Source organism: Peromyscus leucopus, chromosome 9 (assembly GCF_004664715.2).
Source record: "Peromyscus leucopus breed LL Stock chromosome 9, UCI_PerLeu_2.1, whole genome shotgun sequence".
NCBI lineage: Eukaryota > Metazoa > Chordata > Mammalia > Rodentia > Cricetidae > Peromyscus > Peromyscus leucopus.
In genome coordinates, this window is record NC_051070.1 from 74707192 (window position 1) to 74721866 (window position 14675).

Here is a 14675-nt window from a genome sequence, read left to right on the forward strand (position 1 = left end):
CCTCACGCCTGCATGCTCCTTCTGCATGTGGATGGAACACAGCCGCCCTGCCGCCGTCCCACACAGAAACCTGTGCATGCTCCTTCTGCATGTGGATGGAACACAGCCGCCCTGCCGTCCCACACAGAAACCTGCGCATGCTCCTTCTGCATGTGGATGGAACACAACCGCCCTGCTGCCGTCCCACACAGAAACCTGCGCATGCTCCTTCTGCATGTGGATGGAACACAGCCGCCCTGCCGCCGTCCCACACAGAAACCTGTGAGCTGCTGTTGTGCCCTTCCTCACTCCCCACACTTGATCATTCCTGGAGAGGGGACCTGCTAATGGCTCTGGAGTGCTAGTGTCTGCTGTACTTCAGGCCCTCATCAGTGCTTTAGATTTCCAATGCACCATCCTGGCAAATATTCATAATAACCCTGTTTCCCAGAAGGAAAAAAAAAAAACAAAACAAAACTGGATGCTTAGTTATAGATGGATGACACTTGTTGATGCCAGGATTTGAAAGTGGGAAGTTCAGCTCCAGGACCCTCCCCACCACCTCAGTACTGGGCATGGAAGCCAGGGCCTTGTGCATGCTAGGAGACAGCTGTACCCTGAGCTACATCCTTAGTTTTCATTTGGCTTTTGATTCAGGGGTACTGGGCTGGGTGGTTTTATGTCAATTTGACATAAGCTAATGCCATCTGAGAGGAGCGAACCTCAATTAAGAAAACACCTTCATAAGACCAAGCTGTACGAAAGCCTGTAGAGGAGCATTTTCTCAATTAGTAACTAATGTGGAGGGCCCAGCCCATTGTGGGTGGTTTCGTCCCAAGGCAGGGGAACCTGGGCTCTATAAGAAAGTGGGCTGAGCAAGCCAGGGGGAGCAAGCCAGTAAGCAACACTCCTCCATGGCCTCTGCATCAGCTCCTACCTCCAGGTTCCTGCCCTGTTCGAGTTCCTGTCCTAACTTCCTTTGATAATGAATTGTGATATGGAAGTATAAGCCAAATAAACCCTTTCCTCCCTAAGTTAACTTTGGTCATGGTGTTTCATCACAGCAACAGAAACCCTGAGTAAGACAGACAGGGTCTAACTAAATCACCCAGGCTTGCCTTGAACCGGCCATCTTCCTGCCTCAGCCTCGCAAGAGACTAGGATCATAGGCCTGCCCTGGAAGCCCCAGCTTAGGATCCTCAGGCTTACGCACAAATTCTATTGCTCATGCGCTTTGGAAGAAGAAAGTGGACAACCAGCTGGTATCCTCCTTTTCTTTGCTATTCCAGAGTATGGTCCGAAGACTGACGCACCACCCTGCCACCTGTGGCCCTGCTGGGAACGCTGACTCTCAAGGCCACCCAGGCCTATCCACCACAATTTGCATTTCACTGTGCGTCCAGGGGATCCTTGTGTCCCGCTGCTGATGGGAGGTGTAAGTGTGTATGATCAAAGTGTCTGCCTTCCTGCCCCCATTCTTTCCTTGAATAGCTTTATCTGTGGTTCACAGTGAGACTTTTTCATGGAAGACAGAAGCACTTCTAACTAATAGCAACATATCTTCCCAACCCAGATCAAGAAAGCTTTAGGGACACATGAGAAGTGGGGAGCTGGGGGTCACAGCTGTGTGACCTGAAGAATATCTGTTCCCTCTAGGGTGCCTGGCCACGCGCACTACTGTGTCTTCCATCAGTGATAACAGGAAAATACAAATAAAGACACTTCTAAAGGGATGGGTAGCCTAGAGGGACACAGTCCCTCTTCAGTTTTATGACACCATTTGCCAGCTGAGCCATACTCATTTACAGTCATACAAAACAGAGGTGGAGTGTAACTAAGGCTTGGGTGCCTGGTGCTCTGGCAAAAGATGAAGCACAAAACCCAAGAATCCCTAGGTCTCATGGCCTGCCTCTCGCAATGGGACCACACACGTGAAATCATCTTTTGTGCTGATTATTGAGTTCCCCTTTACAAAGATTGTGTCCTGGGAACCCTTGTCTCCAGCTCTGAGGCCATGCATGTAGAGGGAACTGTGAATGCCACCTCATCTGCATGTGCAGGGGGAAGATTTGCTTTCTGCATTTGCACGGATACACATCTACAGTCTGTAGGACTCTTCTTTGAAGCACTGTATCCAAAGACACTATTGTCTTACAGCTTATATAAGAAAATCCTTGCCTTGCCTTTACAATTAACACTGAAATGCTAAGTGGTAATATTGATGAGTTTCGGGGGGGGAGGAAGCAGAAGTCTGGAGAAAATGTGAATGAATCTCTCTCTCTCTCTCTCTCTCTCTCTCTCTCTCTCTCTCCCTCTCTCTCCCTCTCTCAAGGCAGGCTTAGTGGAATCTGTACCAGTGAATCCAATCCCATTAAAATGAGTTGTAAAAAAAGTGAAGTTTGCATGCTGTTAAGCCGCTTCTACATGGCAGCAGCATCTCTGCATGCAGCATGTATGCGCGGGATGTTTCCGTTCCAAATCGAATCTGTGCAAAGATGGTCCTCAGATCTGCCGTCTTCTCTTAGGGTTCTTCCAAAAGAAACACCCGCCAACTCAATCTCTCCCTGACGAGGAGACACTGGAACCTTGGGAGGCGGCGGGAGGAAAAGCTGAATTGAGCATAGTTTCATAAACACCTGTGACTGGGGAATTCCATGCTGCGGAACACCGTCCACAGAAACAGGAGGCAGACTTCCCTCACCAGAACAAAGGTAAGATTTACTTTTTGATGACTGTGAATTTTTCCCCTCTCATAAGAAAGGAATTTAGTGAACCTCACATCTTAAGGAAGTTAGAGGCAGATACCTGAAAGTGGACTGGGCTCGTCCTTACCTTCCCAGCTCACCTCAGCCACACACCAGGCCTTGGCCAAAACCTTCCAAACCCTCATCCGCCCACTGAAGTCGCAGACTTCTTTCAGCTTTGACCCAAATGGTGTTTGAACTTTCATCTCAAGGAGGCAGTTTTGGACATTAAGCCCCTTGGAGACATGAAAAGCCCCTGGATATGTGAACTGCTCTTAGGCAAGAAACCCAACACCCTGGTCTTGGACCAGTCCGTGAAGTAGACACTGTGTGTCCCAATCCCAGAGGTGTTATGCTCGATGTGGCTATTCACCAGCAGGAGGCATTTCTGTCTGACCCATTTTAATAGATAAATAAGTTGTCTGAGAAAAAGGTAAGGGGCAGATTCCTTTAATTTTTTTTAAGACTTTTTTTATATAGGAGAAAATAAGAATATAGCTTAAGAAGGCCTAAGTGAAATTGGGGAAACAACAACAACAAAAAGCAGAGCATTTTTTTAGTGTAAGTCATGCTCATATTTAGGGGTGCAATTGTAGAAAGTTAAAAATCATACCTTGGGTTGTCAGGGTGGCTTTGCAAGTAAAGGTACTTGCCACAAAGTCTGAAGACCTGAGTTCGATCCCCAGGGCTCACATGCTGAAAGGAGAGAACAATTGTTCTCTGACCTACACACGCACACCATGGGAAGCATACGCGCACCCCCACATAAATAAAAGTAAGAAAAAAATCATAATATCTCACAATGTCTTTAGGAAACATGGCATTACAAACAATGGCTATTTGAATAGGCAACCCCCTCTATTCCTGACTAAATTTATGGAGGATTTGCCTTTAGCCACAAACAGACCCAGATGAGGATATGCCTCAAAGAGACCATCTGAGGGGCAGAGTGAGTCTGAGGGGATTAACGGCAGAATAAAACCCAGATTAAATCAAATAACCAAAGAGAAATTAGTAGCGCTAGGAAGGTTTTCATGTCTGTCCCAGAGAAACGCCTACCTCAGTGCACTCAGGGAGGTGGGGGCACCTGGCAGCTGTCACTCAAAGTCCCAAACTAACTTTGATTTCTGTTCAGAACACTCGTGGCTTGCTCCTTTAAAAAAGTAATTTATACTAGCTTCATTTTTTCCTGTCAGTTAAAGTAATGGAGGCTGCCAAAACCCTGCCACTTCTTATAAGTGATTGGTGCCCCCACCTCCCCAGGGCTGTCATAAGTGTCTCAAGTGCATTTGTCTTTGGAATGCTGCTCCGTTATTGCCTTTTGTGGGTCCTGTCTTACTCTGGCATTTTTACTGCGGTAGACACATTGCTATATTACAGCAGGCCAAAGGTCATTCACAGAGCCATCAATTCGAAGAATGGTTTTTTTTTTTTTTTTTGGTTAATAAAACTAACTTTCTCAGCTGAGGGCTGCTTGCTGTGAGAAGGGTATATATTTGCCAGATTATAGTTTTCTAGAAAGTGATAGGATGTCAACCATCAAATTATAATGACTTGTCATCAACCAAAGTTTCCAGGGCTGGAGAGATGGCTCAGCAGTTAAGAGCTTACACTGCTATCCCAGAGGATCCAAGTTTGGTTGGTTCCCAGCGTCCATGTCAGGTGGCTCACTGCCATTTGTAATGCCAACCCCAGGAGCTCTCTGATGCATCTAGCCCCTGAAGGCACCTGCGCTCAGAGGTACAAAACCACCCACGGACAGACACATATACACACACTTAAAAATGAAGCTTTAAAACAAAGACGCAAACCCCACTAAATCTTCCTTCTGAATGACACTGATTTTGAGGATGAGAAGAAGGTCCCACTCTTGAAGTGACAAGATGAGGCAAACACAAGCTTGCAGGCCTTCGTGGCGAGTGTGACTTTCCTCTGGCCTCACAAAGCACCCGAGCCAGGGGAACAGGGGTACATGCCGATTGAGGCCAGGGTTTCCAGAGTGGAAGGTGGGGGAGGCGATATTGCCAGCCATCCACAGTGCCTCTTTGACAAGTTAATTCATTTTTCTCCGCTGGGGTTTTTTCAACAAAAAGATGGGCATGACAACAGTACACACCTCCTTGGTTTACGTGGAGGACGAAAAGACACATGCAACATCTGGCCCTCTAACTGTGCCCTAGCCAGGGAGGCTGCTCTGCTGCATTAACAGACAGCCCTGTCCCCGTGGACTTGCAGCAGCCCGACCACTCTTGCTGAGGCTTTCGCCCACGGTAGGTTCCTGGAGTGAGCGGCGGTCAGCTCAAGGTGGTCACTCAGGAACCCAGGTGGTAATGCGTCACCTTCTTGGACTTTGCAGGTCACATACAGAGGAGAAAGGAGCTCTGAGGGTTTCCTGAAGGCAAGTAAAAGCTCAACTCTGAGGTGATCCATAGGACTTCCCAGCAAACTCATTGGCCAAAAAGAGACAAATGACCCTACTTACCTACAAAGGGTCATGATGGTGCGTGCTGGAAACATTTGGTGATCACCACCTATGGTGCCCACAAATTATTTTACATACACATCTGTGGGTGTACAAGGGAATATGGAGGGGCAGAGAAGGGAAAGAGGGGAGGAGAGAGGGGCATCAGAGAGAGACTTCATCTCTCTTTTTGTTAGATAGATCAGAGAGACTTGTTCCAGGTTAGTCTCCACATAAAGCAGGACCATCATTTCCATGGCAACCAGAAACTTCATGGGGACTCCATGCCACCCAATGCCCGGGCAATTTAAGCAAAGGGAGGAGACCTAACCTACAGGGAGAAGAAAGCTTCTACTGTTTCTCTCAGTGAGTTTCAGAGGACGTTTTCTCTCAGTGAGTTTATGTCATCCACATGAAATAATTGACAAGAAAAAGAAGAGTCTGTATGGGTGACAAGATCTGTCAGCCAAATGCCACCTAGGGAGTAGCTTTTGAGTAATTAGGGCACTCTTGCAATCAGGGCTGGGGCAGAATATGCACTAATGTGACGCTGGGCCAGGACTCATTTTAACTCTCGGATACTCATGTGTAGAGATAAGCTTAAGCTTGGTGGGGGTCTGAGTCGCAAAGAACAGATTCCATTATAACTCTGCCTCCAGAAGGACATTGCAAAGCCCCTGTCTAACACAGACAGGCTCAAGGATGATTCCAGTTCATTATTTCCTGCAACCAGTCCATCAGGGAACACAGATCCTCCCTGCCCTCTGTAGAAAACACAACATTCCTTTCAGTTCCATTAATAAAGTAAAGCTCAGCCATGGAATTTCCAAGGTGAACTCTGCCCTGGTCATGTGGTGAGCTACACAGTGCAGGAAAAATACCAAAGGGTCTAGGGCACCTGCCTCACCAGCGGACCCAGAAGCTCTGAGCTTTCCAAGCATCCCTGGACTCAGGATCATGGGTCAAAGTTGCATTCCTGACCCAGCTGGTGGGTTGGAACCAGTTAGGGGAGGACCCTGCTGATTGGCAATGGCGCCAGCTAACAACCTGGTCCTGCTGTGGTCTGAACCACTGAGCATCTCCCAGCTCAAACATTTTCCCAGCGGGACTGTGAGGGCCTCCTGAAACTAGACATTCAGCAGGAAGCCTTGGACTAGGAGTTAGCAAGACCCAGGTTCTGATCCTATTTCTGCTGCCGACTGGCCTCATTCCACCTATGTACTCTTTCTGGCCCTGTTTCCCTTCACATGAAATGTTGCCTCTGAATGAGCTGGTGCTTTTCAAATTCCTTTTCCCATCTTCATTACTAAATAACACCCGGCTGTCCTGAGTTGGCAGAGAAGTTGGGAGACACAAGCCCCAGGGGCTTCCGCATTTCTGCAGCTCCTACGTTTCTCCTTGAGACCTCTGGTGCCTTGAACACTTAGGAAGACTCATTACTTCACGTAGTATTCATGCACCTTTATGATACGAGAGGGTGAGCACATGGGTCCATTGTGCCCGACATTGTGAGAGACAGCCCACTGGCTTCTTCTCCACCTTGCAAAATTCCAGGGAGTAGGCTGGAGAGTACAGTCTCTCTGCCACCCTCAGAGACCTCCGGGGCAGGACAGGTTGAGAACAAGGTGTCTTACCTTAAAAAGATCTGGGAGTGGGGAATGTGTGGTGGCCCATGCCTTTAATTCCAGTACTGGGGACGCAGAAGCAGGAGGGTCTCTGTGAGTATGAGACCACCCTGGTCTACATAGTGAGCTCCAGGCCAGCCAGAACTATGAAGTAACACTGGAGTGGGAGGGGATGATAGTCTGGGGACCCAGAGTCTTGAGCAGAAGCCCCTGGTGGGGCCCACACCCACGACAGTGCACACCAGAAGTCCTACAGTTATATGGGATGCCGATTTAAGGTAGGGGGGAAGTAGAAAGAATTATGGGAAATTAGCATCCGGCACCAGCAATTTGTGCTGAGGAGGTATAACTATTGCCTCCATTTTAGGTCTTGACCACCCCCACAACCCCACCCCTGCTTTGCTTCCCTTCTGGAAGTAGCCTTATCCACAGATGGGGTCCGCTGCACACAGCTCTGTTTTTCTTGGCTGGGGTTTGTTCCTTTTTAACACGCTGCAGAAGTGCAGCAATCCGCGATGTGAGCACTTTATTTAAAGTTCTCAGGGGGTCCAGGACTCTGCCTGGCCCTAACCGTTCTGGATAAGGAAACCATTTTCGTGGTGAAAAACGAACAAAGGTCCCACAGAGCCAAACCCCGTGCCTCTCACGTGTCTGACTGGCGTGCGTACTGGCGTACGTACGTATGTTTCGCTGCCTCCTCTGGACCTTTTCTCTTCTCTCTGTCGTCCCAAGTTAATCACCATGGGAGGAAAAGCAGCTCAAGGAAAAGAGAGAAAAAACATGGAGTTTCTTTTTCATCAGTGTTCCCGTGTCTTCTTCACCCAGCTCTCTCTCTGAGTGTAAGAGGTCCCGGGTGAAACAGAGGAAAGCTTTAGTTCCTCAAGAAAAACGCCCTTCTTCTCTGTTTTTGGAATTACATGGCCTTATTGAGTTGTCTCTCTTTTTCCTAGTAAAATATTTTTATTACATCTATTTGGTGTGGGGGGGGAGGGAGGGGGCAGGGAATGCCACAGTGTGCACGCTAGTTTGAGATAAAGGAACAACTTTCAGGAGTTTGTGGGTTGGGAGGATTGAACCCAGGCTTGGTGGCAGTTGCCTGCCCATATGAGTCAATCATCTTGCCAGCCTGGTCAACAGCCATTTGAGTAGACATGGTAAGTATGTAAAGAGTGTGCTTTCCTCCTAGGTATATGACTCGATTCTTTTGTGAACCACAGAATGGGATAGGGATTGGGGTGGGAGTTGGGGTAACCTGTGGTGAATGGACCCCATGTAACTAGAGTAGCCTCCCCTCCCTCAAGCTGAGCAGGCCAAATCTAGACCTTGGGCTTTTTCTAAGAAATAGAGAATTTTAATACAAAAGTCAATTGATTTTAAATTTTGGCAAAAATATAGCAAGAAAAAAATAACAACCACCTTGGGATTGCCAGATCAGCCGGTAGGCATGACACCTTGTAAAATTTGAATTTCAAGTAAAGAGTGGGTCTATCTCAACTATTTAGCATATAGTGTATCTCAACCATTGTGTGAGGCACACGTTAAAACATGATTTGTTGTTCATCTGTGTGGTGGTTTGAAGGAAAATGGCCCCCATAGGCTCCTAGAGAGTGGCACTATTAGGAGGTATAGCCTTGTTGGGGTAGGTGTGGCCTTGTTGAAGGCCATGTGTCACTAGGGGCAGACTTAGAGGCTTCAGATGCTCCAGCCAGGCCCAGTGGTTCCCTCTCTCTTCCTGCTGCCTGATGATCCAGATGTAGAACTCTCAGCTCCTTCTCCAACACCACATCTGCCTGCATGTCACCATGTCCCATGATGACAATAATAGACTAAACCTCTGACCTGTAAGCCCCAATTAAATGTTTTCATTTATAAGAGTTGCTGTGGTCGTAGTGTCTACTCACAGCAATAGAACCTTGACTAAGACAATCTGAAATTTGAACTTAACTGACAACCATAGGTGAAAGGAACCATGCATATGGATCACACCGGTACATGAGGCACCCACTGACAACCTCCCCTTTCGATAAGCATCTCTACAATATATCTGAAAAGTGCAGTGTGGTTCGCTTTCCATGGTATATTTGTGGAATACAGTATAAGTGGGTGTTTCCTCACTGTGTGTAGTGCTTCCACAATGTATTTGAGAGTGTGGTAGAAGTGTGGGTGTTTCCTCACTATCTACACTAAAGTGTCAATTAGTGTGCTCTCCAATTTTATGTCAGTTTCACAGCAGCTAGAGTCATCCGAGAGGAGGGACCCCCAACTGAGAAAATGCCCCATAAGACCAGGCCATAGGCAAGCTTATATTTTCTTAATAAGTGATTCATGTAGGAGGGACCAGCTCACTGTGGGCAGTGTCATCCCTGGGCTGGTGGTCCTGGGTTCTATATATATATATATATAAAAAAAAAAGCAAACAAGCTGAGCAAGCCCAGTGAGAATTGTTCCTCCATGGCCTCTGCATCTGCTCCGGCCTCCAGGTTCCTGCCTTGTTTGAGTTCCTGCCCTGACATCTTTCGTGATGAAACAGTGATGTGGAAATGTAAGCAAAATAAATCCTTTCTTCCCCAACTTGCTTTTGGACATGGTGTTTCATCGTAAACCTAAGACAACTAGTGTTGCCACACTGTGTCCGAGAAATGCTGCCTTTCTGCGAGCAATAGTTTGGGTCATTTTTATTGCGCTGAAATGAAATTCATACATATCATAGTTCAACTATCCTAATAACTTTAAAATTCAACTTAATGCCCCAATTATAAGAAATAAAAATGTCAAAGATTTGCTTTATTTTTAATTATGTGTATGTGTCTCTATGTAGGTATGTGCGTGTGAATAGAACGTGGGTGCTTACAGAGACCAGAAAAAGGCTTGGGATCCCATGGAGCTGGAGTCACAGGTGATTGTGAGCCACCTGACATGGGTGCTGGGAACCAAACTCAGGTCCTCTGGGAGAGCAGCAAGTCCTCTTCACTGCTAAGCCATTTCTCCAGCCCAAGAAATTAAAAAACAAAACAAAACAGAACAAACAAACAATGTGCAGGACTTGGTAGTGCTACATCAGTGTCTATAAGACATCTGACAGCTGATGGGCTGTGTGGAGCCACAGACATCACAGAACACCTCACTTCCATGGACTCATACTGTCCCCTAGTCTTTGTGATGGCCCAAAGTAATAGCCCCATATATATGTTCAAAATGACCTCTGGAGGAGGTGCTGGCAAGCCTAGAGTTGTTAGTGAAAGGGTTGGAGGAGCAGTCAGGGACAGGGAAAGTCCGAGGGTGGTGGCTGAAGTTGGGAACCCAGGTAGGCATCAACTGCTTTTTTCTAAGGAAAAATGGGTGGGAACTAGCTGAGACCAAAGGAAAAGACGAGAAGAGGAATTACACGGGAGAATGAGATAAGCGGAAATTTATTCTGGAATGAACGGATTCTGTTCATCTTAGACTTCTGCAGGAGTTCCAAGAGGAGCCGCATGGAGTGGGCAGGTGGTGTGGTCAGAGGTGGAAGACTGGAAGACAAGGAAGCATCATCCACGTTGATGGGAGTCACTCAAATGAGGGCCCTCTAAGAGGGGCTGGGGTCCATGGACACAACTCTGAAAACAGTCTCTGTGCAAAGATTCATTCTTCTATCAGGAATGAAGGAAGCGATTTGCAGAAGGAAAGTGGATCATACAAAAGAAAGTGGTATGGCGGAAGGCATGAGAGGAGAGGAGAAGGGGCTAGTACTGCCCTCTTTTCTGCAATGTTCCTTAAACCTTAGAGGCGATGGTATCCGAGTCGTTTTTAAGGTGGAGGCCTTAGTGGTCATTTATTCTCAACATCTTGGATCTGAACGTCTCCAGGGTTCCCTGTAGAGAAGCTTCTCTGATTAAGGCTGAGAGTAACTCTGTCTGTGGGTATAATCAGGAGACAGTTAGAAGGCAGTTTGGTGCCATGTCGGCTCAGCTGTACAGCAGTCATAGGTTGCTCCCTTGGGCTACTTCTCTCTAAACATGGATTGTCGAGTGGAGTTACATGGCTAGGCATGAGCTCCCTCTTTTGATGCAGGTCTTAAATCCAATGAGAAGTCAGTTGGTTGCCCCACAGCGGCTGTGCCACTACTGCTTTGGCAGGCACATCTTGGCTGGCAGGTTGAGGGGTTTTTGTTTGTTTGTTTGTTTTGTTTCTTTTGTGGTGTACACAGCTAGGTGAGACCATTGGTGCTTCCTCACCTCCAGCAGCCTATCCAGCACCTTCTGGAACATTGAAAGTCACCTGGCAATGAAGATGTTTCCAGCTTAGGCTCAGCGTGCTTCCTCTGGCTCTTGCAACTGAGGTGTATGGTGTCTCCAGCCATCGGGTCTTAGTCTCTAATTCTGCTGAACACCAAAAGGACGGACAAGTGCCTGTGTTGTTTGGGGGCCTCTGAGACCTCCCTGCCCAGATCCTACAGAGGTATCTCATGCCTAGGAATAGGAACTCCTGCAGAAATATTCCATACCCAGGAGTAGAAACTTCATTTAATAACTCCTGCTTTGGGGGGCAGCATGATCTAGCTGTGCAGAGTAACTCCTTCATTTTCTCTTTTGTTTTTATTTGTTTGTTTGTTTGATTGATTGATTGATTTTTTTCTTTTTAGTTATAAGATAATAGGTTGCTACATGAATTTTTCATATATCCTTTGTTCTAGTTAATTCTCCCTGTTTCCATGTTCCTTGTGTCTCTAATATCATACCCTTCCACACCCAGGAAATTTATTCAAAATATTTACTGATAACTGCTGTATGTGAGGCACTGTTCTAGGCCCTTGGCAAAAAACAGATAAAGACTGTTTTATGGAGCACACACTCAAATGAGGGATGGCACATCATGTATATGAAATCATTTAGTCCACTGGCTGAGGATAAAGTTTAAAGAAACACAAAAATAGCACATATGAGGAGGATTAGTAACATGTAAAGGGTGAGTTGTCATTAGCCAGAGGCTTCCCTAAGAAAGTGACACAGGACAACGGCTGGAGTAGACAAGGGAATGAAACAGAGAGAGTTTGGGAAGACAGAGCCAACAACCAATGCAAGGGCACCAGGAGAGGCACTCCAGTATGCCTTGCAGAGCAGGGAGGCCAGAGCAGCATGGGGGGATGAAACCTGGAGGAAGCACAGGGCCAAGTCATGCACATTTGAAGGGCTTTCCATCAACAGAGCTTTGAGTTGAATAGAATCCAGAGCTCTCTCTGGCTCATGTGCTGAGGGTGGACTGTAGGGGGAGTGGGCGTCATCGGGCCCACTTGGGAAGTTTTCCCCACAGTCCTGGAAAAAGAACAAGGCTGGGACAGCTAAATAGAGTGAAAGTGATGAGATGGGGCAGCGTTCTGGAGAAAGTTTGAGCTTAGGGGTTGACAAAACCATTAAGAGTGTCCCTAGGAGTCAGACATGCTTGTACACACTTATAATCCTAGTACTTAGCAGGCAGAGACAAGAAAAGCATGGGTTTAAGGCCAGCCTGGGCTAGAAAATGGGTCTAGACCAGTTGAAGCTAGGTAGCAAAACACTGTCTCAAACAAACAAATACACAAAATTGAAACAAGAGCGACTCCGGGGTTTTCAGCCTCAGTGGTGAGTTGTAAAGGGAAAGGCTGTTGTTAGAAGCAGGCTGAGTGAGAAAGATCCAGACTTCTACACACGCTGAATTTTAGAAATCTATTAGCTATCCAGGTTGTAAACACCAGGGCAATAGAGAGTTAAACGATCCATATTTTGGAGGAAAATCTAGATTGGCTATAAATGCTTGTGAAGTATCTGAAACCACAAGACTGGGTGAAATGCTAGGAAGACAGGAGTGGGTACAGAAAAGAAGTCAATCAAAGATGGAGCTGTGACCTCAAACACCAAACAGTCCGTGGAAAATGGGGGAGCCAGGGAAACAGACTAAGGAACTCATGGTAGAGAGAAAATGAGAACAGAAACCTAAGTTTCCCTCTGTCTGGACCAATTCAGGATCTTTGAACCTGTTCATCTGCCAATAAAAAATAATAGTCAAAATCTATTTCTGAGTACCTTGGAAAGGTACTTGCTTTGTAGCCAGTGCGTTATAGTCGGAGGACTCACTCTTGGAACCCTGGTAGTGGTCAGTCCCCTACCATCCTACCCAGAGGGAAAACTGAATATTGGGAAGCAGCCAATAACATTGTTATTGTTCCTTTCTCATAGCTGTGACCTGAATGCCTGACTAGACAACTGAACCACAGTGAAACTGGACATAGTGACACATTCCATTGATGCCAATGCGAGGAAGGTGGAGGCAGGAGGATCAGCAGTTGACTATTTGAGACTCTGTATTAAAAACAAAACTACCACCACCACCCAAACAAGATTAAAAACAAAAAAGTCAAACATGGAAAGATTTATTTTGCTTATAGGTTCAGAGGCATCAATCCATCATATCAAGGAAGGCATATCAGAGCAGAAAATTGCAACGTTGTGGCTGGCTGGCTTTCTATTTTCCCCTCTTTTGTAGGCCCCACAGAATGGCCTTCCCTCTTCAATTATTCCTCTCCAGAAACACCTTCCCAGACACATTCAGAAGTCTGCCTTACCAATCTCCCAGGTGACTCTAAGTCCAGTCAAGTTGACAGTGGAGATTAAACCATTAGAAGCACGGATCTACTCTGCAGGTACATACCACTCCAGGGAGGAGCCTCTGTATTCACGTTCTTCTGGAGCCTGTTAGTCTTGCTGATTTTCATGCTTCTGACTGCGTTGTACAGTTGGCTCCCTATTTACAGGTTTATTCTCAGGTTGTTAGCCATTGGATGGGAGCTATGTCTTTACCTTTGAACCACTGGGCATAGCCCCAGAGAATATTTTTTGAAATGAGGTAAATGTGAACATGTGAAAACATAGACTGTGTTTTTTTGTGGGGCCTCCTGGGTAATTCAAAGTCTTAAAGAAAAAAAATTAATAAATAAATAAATAAATAAATAAATAAATAAATAAATAAATAAATGCCTTGGAATAATTTCTGATCTACTTGATAGAAATGTCATCTAGTAAAATTGTCTGATGAAACCATGTCTTAATAACTATGGTACAAGAGCCATCAGGTCTCAACTAGCTGTGAGACACAGAAATCTGAAAGTCTCTATGATGTAATCCTACACTCAGATATGCCTTGTGGTTGAGACGTCATGTAGGTTCCCAACAAGTCTATAAGGATCTGTGTGAGTTAATTGCATATGCTGTTCAAATACACAAATTCATATGCCCCAAATATGATGGCATTTGGGAGTAGGTCTTTCAGAGATGACTAGGGTTAGATGAGATCATTAGGATGAGCTCCTTATGATAGGACAAACGCCTTATATAAAGAGGAAGGGACCAGAGTCCTCTTACCCTGTGTGTGTGTGTGTGTGCACCAAGGGAGGAAGTGATGATGACTGTCTTAGCTAAGGTTTTTATTGCTGTGAAGAGACACCATGACCACGACAATTCTTACAAAGTAAACATTTAATTGAGGTGGTGGCTTACAGTTTCAGTCCATTATCATCATGATGGGAGAGCATGCAGGCAGACACAGTGCTGGCTACATCTTGACCAGAAGACAGCAGGAAGTCGACTGTCACACTGAGTGAAGCTTGAGAAAAGAGACATCAAAGCCCACCCCCACAGTGACATACTTCCTCCAACAAGATCACACCTCCTAATAGTGCCACTCCCTTTGGAGGCCATTTTCTTTCAGACCACCACAATGACATAGTGTCTTAGTGTCATTTCTTGTTGCTGTGTTAAAATATCCAACAAAAGCAACTTAGGAGATGAAGGGCTTCTTTTAGCTCACAATGCCAGGGTGTAGTCATTCATCTCAGGGAAGTTAAAGTAGCAAGAA